Source organism: Rhinoderma darwinii, chromosome 11 (assembly GCF_050947455.1).
Source record: "Rhinoderma darwinii isolate aRhiDar2 chromosome 11, aRhiDar2.hap1, whole genome shotgun sequence".
In the NCBI taxonomy this organism is placed as follows: Eukaryota; Metazoa; Chordata; class Amphibia; order Anura; family Rhinodermatidae; genus Rhinoderma; species Rhinoderma darwinii.
This window is the reverse complement of record NC_134697.1, coordinates 99,548,524-99,559,901: the sequence shown is the minus strand read 5'-3', so window position 1 is coordinate 99,559,901 and position 11,378 is coordinate 99,548,524.

Sequence of the window (11,378 nt, the reverse complement as noted above, 5' to 3'; positions counted from 1 at the left end):
CAGGGACTAAGTTACAGGTGCGTGTGCTGGCCCATTAAAACCGGGGCGAGCGCACGGCCTAGAAGAAACAGCAGTGAAGAGAGAAGCGTGTGCCGGCGTCTCTGGAGGAGGAGACAGGCAAATCCCGAGAGGACTGCGGCCGCCGGTAAGTGGGGAATGTCAGCGGGCAATACATGCACTACTACACTCAATAACACTGTTAGATACACAAACACGCTATACACCCACCCACTCAATCACACATACACAGGAACTATAAAGGGACTCACACAGACACCATATTACACACACATACAAAGAAAATAAGTCCAACGTAAAGCAGAAGGTCAACAGCCGTAAATCACAACCCCAGAGTCGTCACTTCAGGCGGAGCGTTCACCTTAAACCAGGATCTCACCTGTCCGGGTATAGCAGAGGTTCTCAGCTACAGAACTCCAGCACAACCCACTCCTCTCTGCTACTCCGCTTCTTGTCCTCTCTGCTCACACCATGCTCCGTCTGCTTTTCTTGATTAAAGACAGGAAGAAAACCCTCAATGGAGCATGGGAGCGACCTCCCCACCCAAATCACTCCGAAATCCTGGAGCCAAATTCCAGTTCTAGAAACCAGTCACCAATTATTACTGGTGCAAAGCTTTCCAGGATCTACATCGTTGTATCCACACCTCCCAACCTCCAAGTATCACGAAAAGGGACAACCGATGCAGCGCACATAGCGCTTCGCGGAAAATGTGCTCCTTTTAAGCCACACCTCTAATCCCACCCAATCCCCGCCCATACACACCCTTAGCTGCCCCAGTGCCAGTGCCGACAAAGTGCCAGTGCCCATGTAGGTAGCACCAGTGTCCCCCCTATAGATAGCGCTACCCCCCCTGTATATAGTGCTGTGTGATAAGGAGGTAACAGACCTCAGCATGTGTAGTTTAGAGCACCCCCTTTAACAGCAGTCTGGCTGTGTAGTCTGCACCACCCCCTATATCAGTAGTCTGGCTGTGTGCAGTCTGGAGCACCCCCTATATGAGCAGTCTGGAGCGCCCCCTATATGAGCAGTCTGGAGCGCCCCCTATATGAGCAGTCTGGAGGGGGCCTATATCAGCAGTCTGGCTGCTTAGTCTGAAGCGCCCCCTATGACAGTGGTCTGGCTGTGTAGTCTGTAGCGCCCCCTATAACAGCAGTCTGGCTGTGTAGTCTGCAACACCCCCTATATCAGTCATCTGGCTGTGTAGTCTGTAGCGCCCCCTATAATAGCAGTCTGGCTGTGTGCAGTCTGGAGCGCTCCCTATATCAGCAGTCTGGAACACCCCCTATATCAGCAGTCTGGATGCTTAGTCTGTAGCGCCTCCTAGGACAGCGGCCTGGCTGTGTAGTCTGTAGCGCCCCCTATGACAGCGGTCTGGCTGTGTAGTCTGGAGCGCCCCCTATGACAGCGGTCTGGCTGTGTAGTCTGTAGCGCCCCCTATGACAGCATACCTCCCAACTTCCAAGTATCCCAAAGAGGGACAACAGATGTGGCACACATAGTTTTCTTTTAAGCCACGCCTCTAATCCCAACTAATCCCCGCCCATACACACCCAGTTCAGCCCACACAGTATCATGCTCCCATAGTGCCTTCCACACAGTATAATGCTCAGTTTGAAATACAATACAATACAGTTTGAAACCCACACAGATGCCCCCATACAGTGTAACGCCCGAACAAATTCCCCCTTACATCATAATGCCCAATAGCTGCTCCCATACAACATAATGCCTCTATAGCTTTCCCATACAGTATAATGCCCACTTAACTGCCCCTAGTGGCAGAGCCTACGTAGATAGTGCCGCAGTGCCCATGTAGATAGCGCCAGTGTCCCCTGTAGATAGTGCCACTGTGCCCATTTAGATAGTGCCACACTACCCTTAAAGATAGCACCACCGTCCCTGTCTTTAGATAGCGCCATTGGAACTCCCTTTAGCAGTGGAATCCCCAGCCACAGCATAGGCCGGGGATTCCGCTCCTAGAGGAACAGTGAAGTCAAGGGCTACTCCTGGAGCAGAAGCCCCTGCAGAGCGTCGGCAACGGGGATTCCGCTCCAGAGGCGCCACTGACGTCACTGTCCATATATGGACTGTGACTTCAAGGGCTTCCCTGGGTACAGCGCTTAAAGTAGCGCTGCGCCTGGGGAGTCCTCGGCAAGCGGACTAAGGCTAAAGCAGGGAGCTGACAGTTCCTTGCTTCAGCATTTGATTCAACTATCTGCGTCCTGAGGACACACATATAGTTGACAGCGGGAAATACCCCCGGCTGTCTGTGGAGAGCATCCAGGACTGTCCAGCTGAATCTGGGACGGTTGGGAGGTATAGGACACCAGTCTGGCTGTGTGTAGTCAGGAGCGACCCCTCTAATAGCAGTCTGGCTGTGTGTAGTCTGGAGCACCCCCTATAATAGCAGTCTGGCTGTGTGTAGTCCGGAGCCCCCCCCCCCCTATAATAGCAGTCCGGCTGTGTGTAGTCTGGAGCCCCCCTATAATAGCAGTCTGGCTGTGTGCAGTCTGGAAAGCCCCTTGTAATAAAACTCCGGCTGTGTGTAGTCTGGAGCCCCCCCCCCCCCATAATAGCAGTCCGGCTGTGTGTAGTCTGGAGCCCCCCCCCCCAATAATAGCATTCTGGCTGTGTAGTCTGGAAGACCCCCTATAATAGTAGTCCCCCTGTGTGTAGTCTGTAAAGCCCCCTATGACAGCAGTCTTCGTATGTACTCTGGAGCATCCCCTATAATAGCAGTCTTCATTTGTACTCTGGAGCCCCCCCCCCTATAGTAGCAGTCTGGCTGTGTGTAGTCTGGAGCCCCCACAATAATAGCAGTTTGGCTGTGTAGTCTGAAAAGCCCCCTATAATAGCAGTCCCCCTCTGTGCAGTCTGGAGTCCCCCCCCCAATAATAGCAGTCCGGCTGTGTGTAGTCTGGAGCCCCCCCTATAATAGCAGTCCAGCTGTGTGTAGTCTGGAGCGCCCTCTATTATAGCAGTCCGGCTGTGTGTAGTCTGGAGCGCCCTCTATTGTAGCAGTCCGGCGGTGTGTAGTCTGGAGCGCCCTCTATTATAGCAGTCCGGCTGTGTGTAGTCTGGAGTGCCCACTATTATAGCAGTCCGGCTGTGTATAGTCTTGAGCGCCCCCTATTATAGCAGTCCGGCTGTGTGTAGTCTGGAGCGCCCTCTATTATATCAGTCTGGCTGTGTGTAGTCTGGAGCGCCCCCTATTATAGCAGTCCGTCTGTGTGTAGTCTGGAGCGCCCTCTATTATAGCAGTCCGGCTGTGTGTAGTCTGGAGCGCCCCCTATTATAGCAGTCAGGCTGTGTGTAGTCTGGAGCGCCCTCTATTATAGCAGTCCGGCTGTGTGTAGTCTGGAGCGCCCCCTATTATAGCAGTCCGGCTGTGTGTAGTCTGGAGCGCCCTCTATTATAGCAGTCCGTCTGTGTGTAGTCTGGAGCGCCCTCTATTATAGCAGTCCGGCTGTGTGTAGTCTGGAGCACCGCCTATTATAGCAGTCCGGCTGTGTGTAGTCTGGAGCGCCCTCTATTATAGCAGTCCGGCTGTGTGTAGTCTGGAGCGCCCTCTATTATAGCAGTCCGGCTGTGTGTAGTCTGGAGCGCCCTCTATTATAGCAGTCCGGCTGTGTATAGTCTGGAGCGCCCCCTATTATAGCAGTCTGGCTGTGTGTAGTCTGGAGCCCCCACAATAATAGCAGTTTGGCTGTGTAGTCTGGAAAGCCCCCTATAATAGCAGTCCCCCTCTGTGTAGTCTGGAGTTCCCCCCCCCCCCAATAATAGCAGTCCGGCTGTGTGTAGTCTGGAGCCCCCCCTATAATAGCAGTCCGGCTGTGTATAGTCTGGAGCGCCCTCTATTATAGCAGTCCGGCTGTGTGTAGTCTGGAGCGCCCTCTATTATAGCAGTCCGGCTGTGTGTAGTCTGGAGCGCCCTCTATTATAGCAGTCCGGCTGTGTGTAGTCTGGAGCGCCCCCTATTATAGCAGTCCGGCTGTGTATAGTCTGGAGCGCCCTCTATTATAGCAGTCCGGCTGTGTGTAGTCTGGAGCGCCCTCTATTATAGCAGTCCGGCTGTGTGTAGTCTGGAGCGCCCTCTATTATAGCAGTCCGGCTGTGTGTAGTCTGGAGCGCCCTCTATTATAGCAGTCCGGCTGTGTGTAGTCTGGAGCGCCCTCTATTATAGCAGTCCGGCTGTGTGTAGTCTGGAGCGCCCTCTATTATAGCAGTCCGGCTGTGTGTAGTCTGGAGCGCCCTCTATTATAGCAGTCCGACTGTGTATAGTCTGGAGCGCCCCCTATTATAGCAGTCCGGCTGTGTATAGTCTGGAGCGCCCCCTATTATAGCAGTCCGGCTGGGTGTAGTCTGGAGCGCCCTCTATTATAGCAGTCCGGCTGTGTGTAGTCTGGAGCCCCCCCTATTATAGCAGTCCGGCTGTGTGTAGTCTGGAGCGCCCTCTATTATAGCAGTCCGGCTGTGTATAGTCTGGAGCGCCCCCTATTATAGCAGTCCGGCTGTGTATAGTCTGGAGCGCCCTCTATTATAGCAGTCCGGCTGTGTGTAGTCTGGAGCGCCCTCTATTATAGCAGTCCGGCTGTGTGTAGTCTGGAGCGCCCTCTATTATAGCAGTGCGGCTGTGTGTAGTCTGGAGCGCCCTCTATTATAGCAGTCCGGCTGTGTGTAGTCTGGAGCGCCCTCTATTATAGCAGTCCGGCTGTGTGTAGTCTGGAGCGGCCCCTATTATAGCAGTCCGGCTGTGTGTAGTCTGGAGCGCCCTCTATTATAGCAGTCCGGCTGTGTGTAGTCTGGAGCGCCCTCTATTATAGCAGTCCGGCTGTGTGTAGTCTGGAGCGCCCTCTATTATAGCAGTCCGGCTGTGTATAGTCTGGAGCGCCCTCTATTATATCAGTCCGGCTGTGTATAGTCTGGAGCGCCCCCTATTATAGCAGTCCGGCTGTGTATAGTCTGGAGCGCCCCCTATTATAGCAGTCTGGCTGTGTGTAGTCTGGAGCGCCCTCTATTATAGCAGTCCGGCATGTGTATAGTCTGGAGCGCCCCCTATTATAGCAGTCCGGCTGTGTATAGTCTGGAGCGCCCTCTATTATATCAGTCCGGCTGTGTATAGTCTGGAGCGCCCCCTATTATAGCAGTCCGGCTGTGTATAGTCTGGAGCGCCCTCTATTATAGCAGTCCGGCTGTGTATAGTCTGGAGCGCCCCCTATTATAGCAGTCCGGCTGTGTATAGTCTGGAGCGCCCCCTATTATAGCAGTCCGGCTGTGTGTAGTCTGGAGCGCCCTCTATTATAGCAGTCCGGCTGTGTGTAGTCTGGAGCGCCACCTATTATAGCAGTCCGGCTGTGTGTAGTCTGGAGCGCCCTCTATTATAGCAGTCTGGCTGGGTGTAGTCTGGAGCGCCCTCTATTATAGCAGTCCGGCTGTGTATAGTCTGGAGCGCCCCCTATTATAGCAGTCCGGCTGTGTATAGTCTGGAGCGCCCCCTATTATAGCAGTCCGGCTGTGTGTAGTCTGGAGCGCCCTCTACTATAGCAGTCTGGCTGGGTGTAGTCTTGACCGTGGAGTCTGGGGCAAAAAAAAATTCTAATGAATCAAAACTTGTGTTATTCCATTTTACGATCCTTCAACAAATTGGTCATAATAACCTAAAAGCAAATCCCATCAGTTTTATAGAATTCATATGACCAATAGGCCTAAGATTTATTATATCATGTGTTCCAATGTCACAGCTTATGCAATCTAATGATTCTCATGGCGTGAAGAACACTAGTTCCATTGTCTGATACAAAAAAGTATAAAACATGAAGGTAGCTGCCAAGTCTCAAGATATTTCATATGTTGCTTTAGTGTATCGGTCTACGCCTACTATTATAAGCAGGTAAGATAATCCCGATGATCAGCACCCAGACTGAAAGGAAGCATGCACAAGTAAGATAAACTGATACCAATCCACATTGGACACTGTAGATGAGGTTCCATGTTGTAGATGAGGTTCCATGTTGACCAGTGTAAGGTTATACATTGTTTGGGCAAACATATGCATGCTATTTATCCCCTGAATGGACCACTATTAGGTGCCTTTACAATGGAGAAGTATTGGAGTGTAATTGTTGATAATAAACTAAATCTAGCACTCAATGCCAGTCTGCTGCAAAGAAAGCTAAGGAGATTTTTTTTTCTTGTATGGCTTCTAGAAAAGTTATTTTACCCCTTTTTTGATGCACTTTTGCAGCTTTATCTTCCAGTCTTGGGCCCGAGTTAATAAAATAGATATAAGAGCTGTAGAAAGTTCAACGATGTACAACCAAATTTATGGAAACCAAAAGTGATGGATATGTATTTGATATGGTAATGGATAGAAGTGTGCATAGATTTAAGAAGGGACTTGATATCTTACTCGAGAGACAAAATATTTAGGTTTACTGGCGTCAACGTGTTGATCCGAGGATCTGTCCAATAGGCTTCATTACGATAATGCATGATTACCTGTACTATAATGAGCGAATAGCTTGATGAATAAGTTTGGAATATTTAATGTTTTTCTGTAATGCTTTGGTCTTATGTGTCTGCTGTGGGGTGCTTGGAGAGAAGCGGCCAAGCTCTAAAAGTTCCCATCCTCCTTGCGATTAGGTGGTCGAAAACCTATTTGTAATGCACACGGTCACTGACCGCCTGCATTGCCCACTTACCGGCAGCCGCAGGCCCCTCAAGACTTGTCAGCGTCTCCTCCTCCACAGATGCTGACACACACTGCTCTCCCCCTGCTTTTACCCCTAGGGTGTTCACGCTTGTCCGTGGTCTTAATGGGCCAGAGCACGCACCAGCCACTTAAACCCTGTCCAATCTCAGCAGACCCAGGACTTTAAGAAGGACTCTGCCTGAGCAATGTTGTGTCTTCCCTAAGTTTGTCTTCTAAATGGTCCCTTATCTGTATCCCATATCCTGAATCCCGTCTCTGCGTTTAGTTGTAGTGCCAAGTCGAGTGTCCGAGACGACTTCACCATCTGTGTCCGGTGTCCTAGCCAAGTCCAGTGTCCGAGACGACTGCACTACTTCAGTCCAACATCCTAGCCGTACCTGTATTATCCTGCACAGGTCGCTTCACCTGGAGTGTCTGGCATCTACCCACTTCTATCCTTCCAGGTACTTTATCTTTATGGACTCTCACAGACTGTTGATCAGAGGTTGCTCCATTACAGCGGAGTGGCCCAGTGGGCCCACATACCTGCCAGTTGTTACACTGTGCAGGAATGTCCTCTCCACATGGTGGGGAATTGGCTGAACAGTCATGGAAAAGGGAGGTGGAGAAAACAAACTTCCGCTCATTCTGTCCTCGGGGGCAAAACCTGTCACTGTAATGGAGGGCAACGTTTGATCTTTGCTGTAGGCCCCCTCACTTCTATTGTCACCACATCCTATACATCGCTCAGTAAATGTTCCCCTCGATATTTTTAGTATACCAATAAGTGTTTTTTATTGTGAAGCTCTGTCTAGGACCTCGATATAAACAATATTGACCTGGTCTATCCCCAATCCCATCATTCGTTGACCTAATTTAATTTCTCCTTGGCCAATCGAGAGGTTTTGAACATTTTAAGCATATGGAGGAGCCATTGCCAAGTTGATGACTTTAATCCTTTTGATTCACGTTTCTTTTCGGAGTCATTATAATTAATATTTCATACCAAGTGCACATTGATAGGTCTATCCAAATACTCAAATTAATTCAGTCTACACAGGTAGAGCTCCGAACATTTCTGCACAGCATGTAGTAGGCATGAAGAGTACTAGACCCTTCACCGATGAAGACATTAATGGTTATCTGGCAACAATGACCACATTTTTTGTAATTTTCACTTGGCTTTACTAATATAAATTAAGTTATTCCCAAACTTGTAATCGTGGACCTGCCAACATCTTCCAAGTTTAAATTCCTCACTTGGAAGGGCCGAATAGCACGGCAATTGTCAAGTTCTTGGTGATTGAACATTTCTACCATAGATGCACCCCTAGATATGGAGCAGCTTGGCCTCCAATGTGTCATTCAAACATGTTGGTGCTCAGGGATTCAACTGAAGGAAAAGTGTTAGGCATAAGTAGACCCAGCATACGAATTGCCCAATTATTCTTTATGAATATCATTATTGGGGGAGGAACCTGGTGCCTGAGGTGTGTGGATGTTTTTGGCGCGATCTCCTGGTGTCCTTATCTGAATCTGGCAACACCTTGAGTTTATATCTTGGTGCCTGCTGAGGAGTAACAATTTTTAAGGAGCATTTTTGAGCAGTTAGTAGCATAAATTGGCCGCATTCTCGGGTACATGCCGACTTCTATCTCCGGCCTACACAGCCCTGTGGTCACTTCCCCCTGACTGCACACGGTTGTCAGACATCCGTCTCTGCGGCATCTGCTAAGCCCAGCAGACGGCTAAGCTAGTGAGTAAGCTAGCGCCAACTTCCCGGACGTGACGTACAGTTACATCAAATGTCGGAAAAGAGTTAAGTATGAGCATATTACATATCAAGACCCTAAAAATATATGATATTAATATTCATGTATAGCACCACACTTACCAGCTCTACTGGAAAAGAGGACACCTCTCGGACTCCCAGAAGTAAATATTCACCTTTCATTTTCCTGCACTGCTTTTCACTCCCAGGTGCCACCAGCGGCTTCATTCTGCAGTGAAGAGGACTGCAAGATACAGGATTGAGAGAGAGAATGTGCAGAGTATAGTCTATATTTATTAAGGTGGTTTAGACTTGGGTCTGTATGAGTTTATGGGGTCTCGTCTGGGGTCTATTTATTTAGGGGATCTGTTCTGGGGGTCTGTAATTTTTAGGGGGTTTAGTCTGGGAGTCTATTTAATTAGGGGATCTGGTCGGGCCTGTGTTTTGTTAATGGGTATGGTCTGTGCAGGGCCGATTCTAGCTTTTCTGCTGCCTGAGGCGGAAATTGAAATGGCGCCACCCAGATCTTGATTGACATCCCCCTGTTCTAAATCACTAGCAGCCTCACAAATTACAAAAAATTATACCACTCATTACCTTGCTGCAGATTATACTGTGACTACAGTACTGATTAGAGGCATTATAAACATTTACTTTAAGTGACTCACAGGTGACTTCTCAGATTCTGATTGTTTTTTCTCTTATCTTCTCCATCTGGTCCAGACCTCTAAGATGCCTTCTCCCGGCCACAGCCCATTTCTGCAGTTTTCCACTCAGATGAATTCAGCTTCTCACTTTTCAAACAGTTCTTCACCTATAAGAGATAAAATTCTCGTGGTGCCACACACTACACCCCTAATTATAATCGAGCCATACACCGTGTCCCCCCCAACACATAGTGCCCCCTGTAGACAGTGCCTCCCCATACATAGAGCCTCCTGTAGACAGAGCCCCATATATATAGAGCCTCCTGTAGATAGTGCCCTGCATATAGCCCCCCCTGTAGATATAGTGCCCCACATATAGCCCATAGCCCCCCTGTAGATAGTGCCCCACATATAGCCCATAGCCCCCCTGTAGATATAGTGCCCCACATATAGCCCCTTAGCCCCCCCTGTAGATATAGTGCCCCACATATAGCCCCTTAGCCCCCCCTGTAGATAGTACCACACATATAGCCCATACCACCCCCTGTAGATAGTGCCCCACATATAGCCCCTTAGCCCCCCTGTAGATAGTGCCCCACATATAGCCCATAGCCCCCCTGTATATATAGTGTCCCACATATAGCTCATAGTGCCGAACATGCCCCCCCTGTAGATAGTGGCCCACATAAAGCCCCTCACACTTAACAGAAAAAAAAACCTTTACATACTCCCCTAAAATCGTTGCCACGCCAGCCTCTTGGAATGCATGTCTGATGTGGCTGAACAATGCAAGCGGTGCGATTATGTTATCACTCCACTTGCGTCGTTAAAAGGCGATTAATAGCAGGGCACGTTCCGCCATTCAGCGCTTATGCATGTAATTGTATCTGCGTCCTGTAGACGCAGGTACAATTATAGTGAGGGAGAAGTTGGCGGCGGCTGGTTTCAGTGGTGCCACCGCCCCCTCAAAGAGACGCTCATCTCGCCTCATGGACAGTTTGGCCCTGTCTCTGTTTAGGGGGTCTGGTCTAGGCCTGTGTTTGTTTAGGGTGTCGGGTCTGTATTCCTTTTAGAGTGTGATAAAGGGGATCATATGCACTATTTTTGATTTAAATGCCTTAGGTTGGGGATGTGCCTAATATAAATGGGTGGGCCATGTGTTATAATATTCACTTCTCAACAGTTAAGTATGCACACCACGGGGGAGGATTTGAGAAATGCAAGAGAGATTTCTGTATTGTCCTTTTTCTACCGAGCCAGACTTTGGCTATGCATTGGTGTCAGACTTGGGTTCCTTGGACCCACCATAGATGATTCGGAGGATCACCCTCCATCTATACAGAACATGTACATGTCCACTTTTAATTGCACCTTAATTTTTGTTATCATTGTAGGTACAAAATGTATTGTCAATAAGATCTAATCGGTTTATTAGGGAAGCACCAAGTGGCAAGAGATTCAATGACATTGGAGCCACTTTCGTACTCTGTTGGGCCAGTCCAACCCGAATATAAATCTTCAAATAAACCAGAGACAACAGTCACTCCTCACTGGGCATTAGGAAGGAATTTTTCCCGCTTTATGGCAACTTCGTCTACGCCGGGTGGTTCCTGCCTTTTTCTGAATCAGCCAAGGTTTGTAAGTACGAAAAGCTGAACTTGATGGATCTGAGTCATAATTCGACTTTTTCTTTATCATAGAACATCAGTCCAATTGCATGTTCAGCATAGAGACATTTATTTAATCTACCACAGAATGAACAAAATATGTTTATAAAGGGAGGCTGCAATGTATTCGATACCAAAAAATAGACATGCACCTGAGAACTTACAGCCTACAGGGGTTAAAGGCACGTGCAGTAGACAAACTCTATTCAAGACTTCTTGTCTGCAGCCACGAGGTATCGTATAGATACCACAGAATAAGAGGAAATCATTGCAGGTTTCGAAGGCGATGTCTCGGCATTTGTGGCATATCACATGGATTTGCCACTAATATACAATCGGCAGTAGACCAACTGCTGTGACCGCTGCAGGAAATGGGCCACTTAAGTTATGTCGGCTCTGCGAGGCTTTCTTTGGAGGCCACATGGTCGCATGGGAGGTCATAGCAGTTGGTAAACCTCCAACTGGATGTTGGTGGCACAACCTAGTGATAGGCCACCAATGTCTGGGACAACTACTTTAAGTGCACGTTCAAGTTAAGAAAATGAAGTGGATACCTGAAGTCATAAAGAAGCATTTAGTAG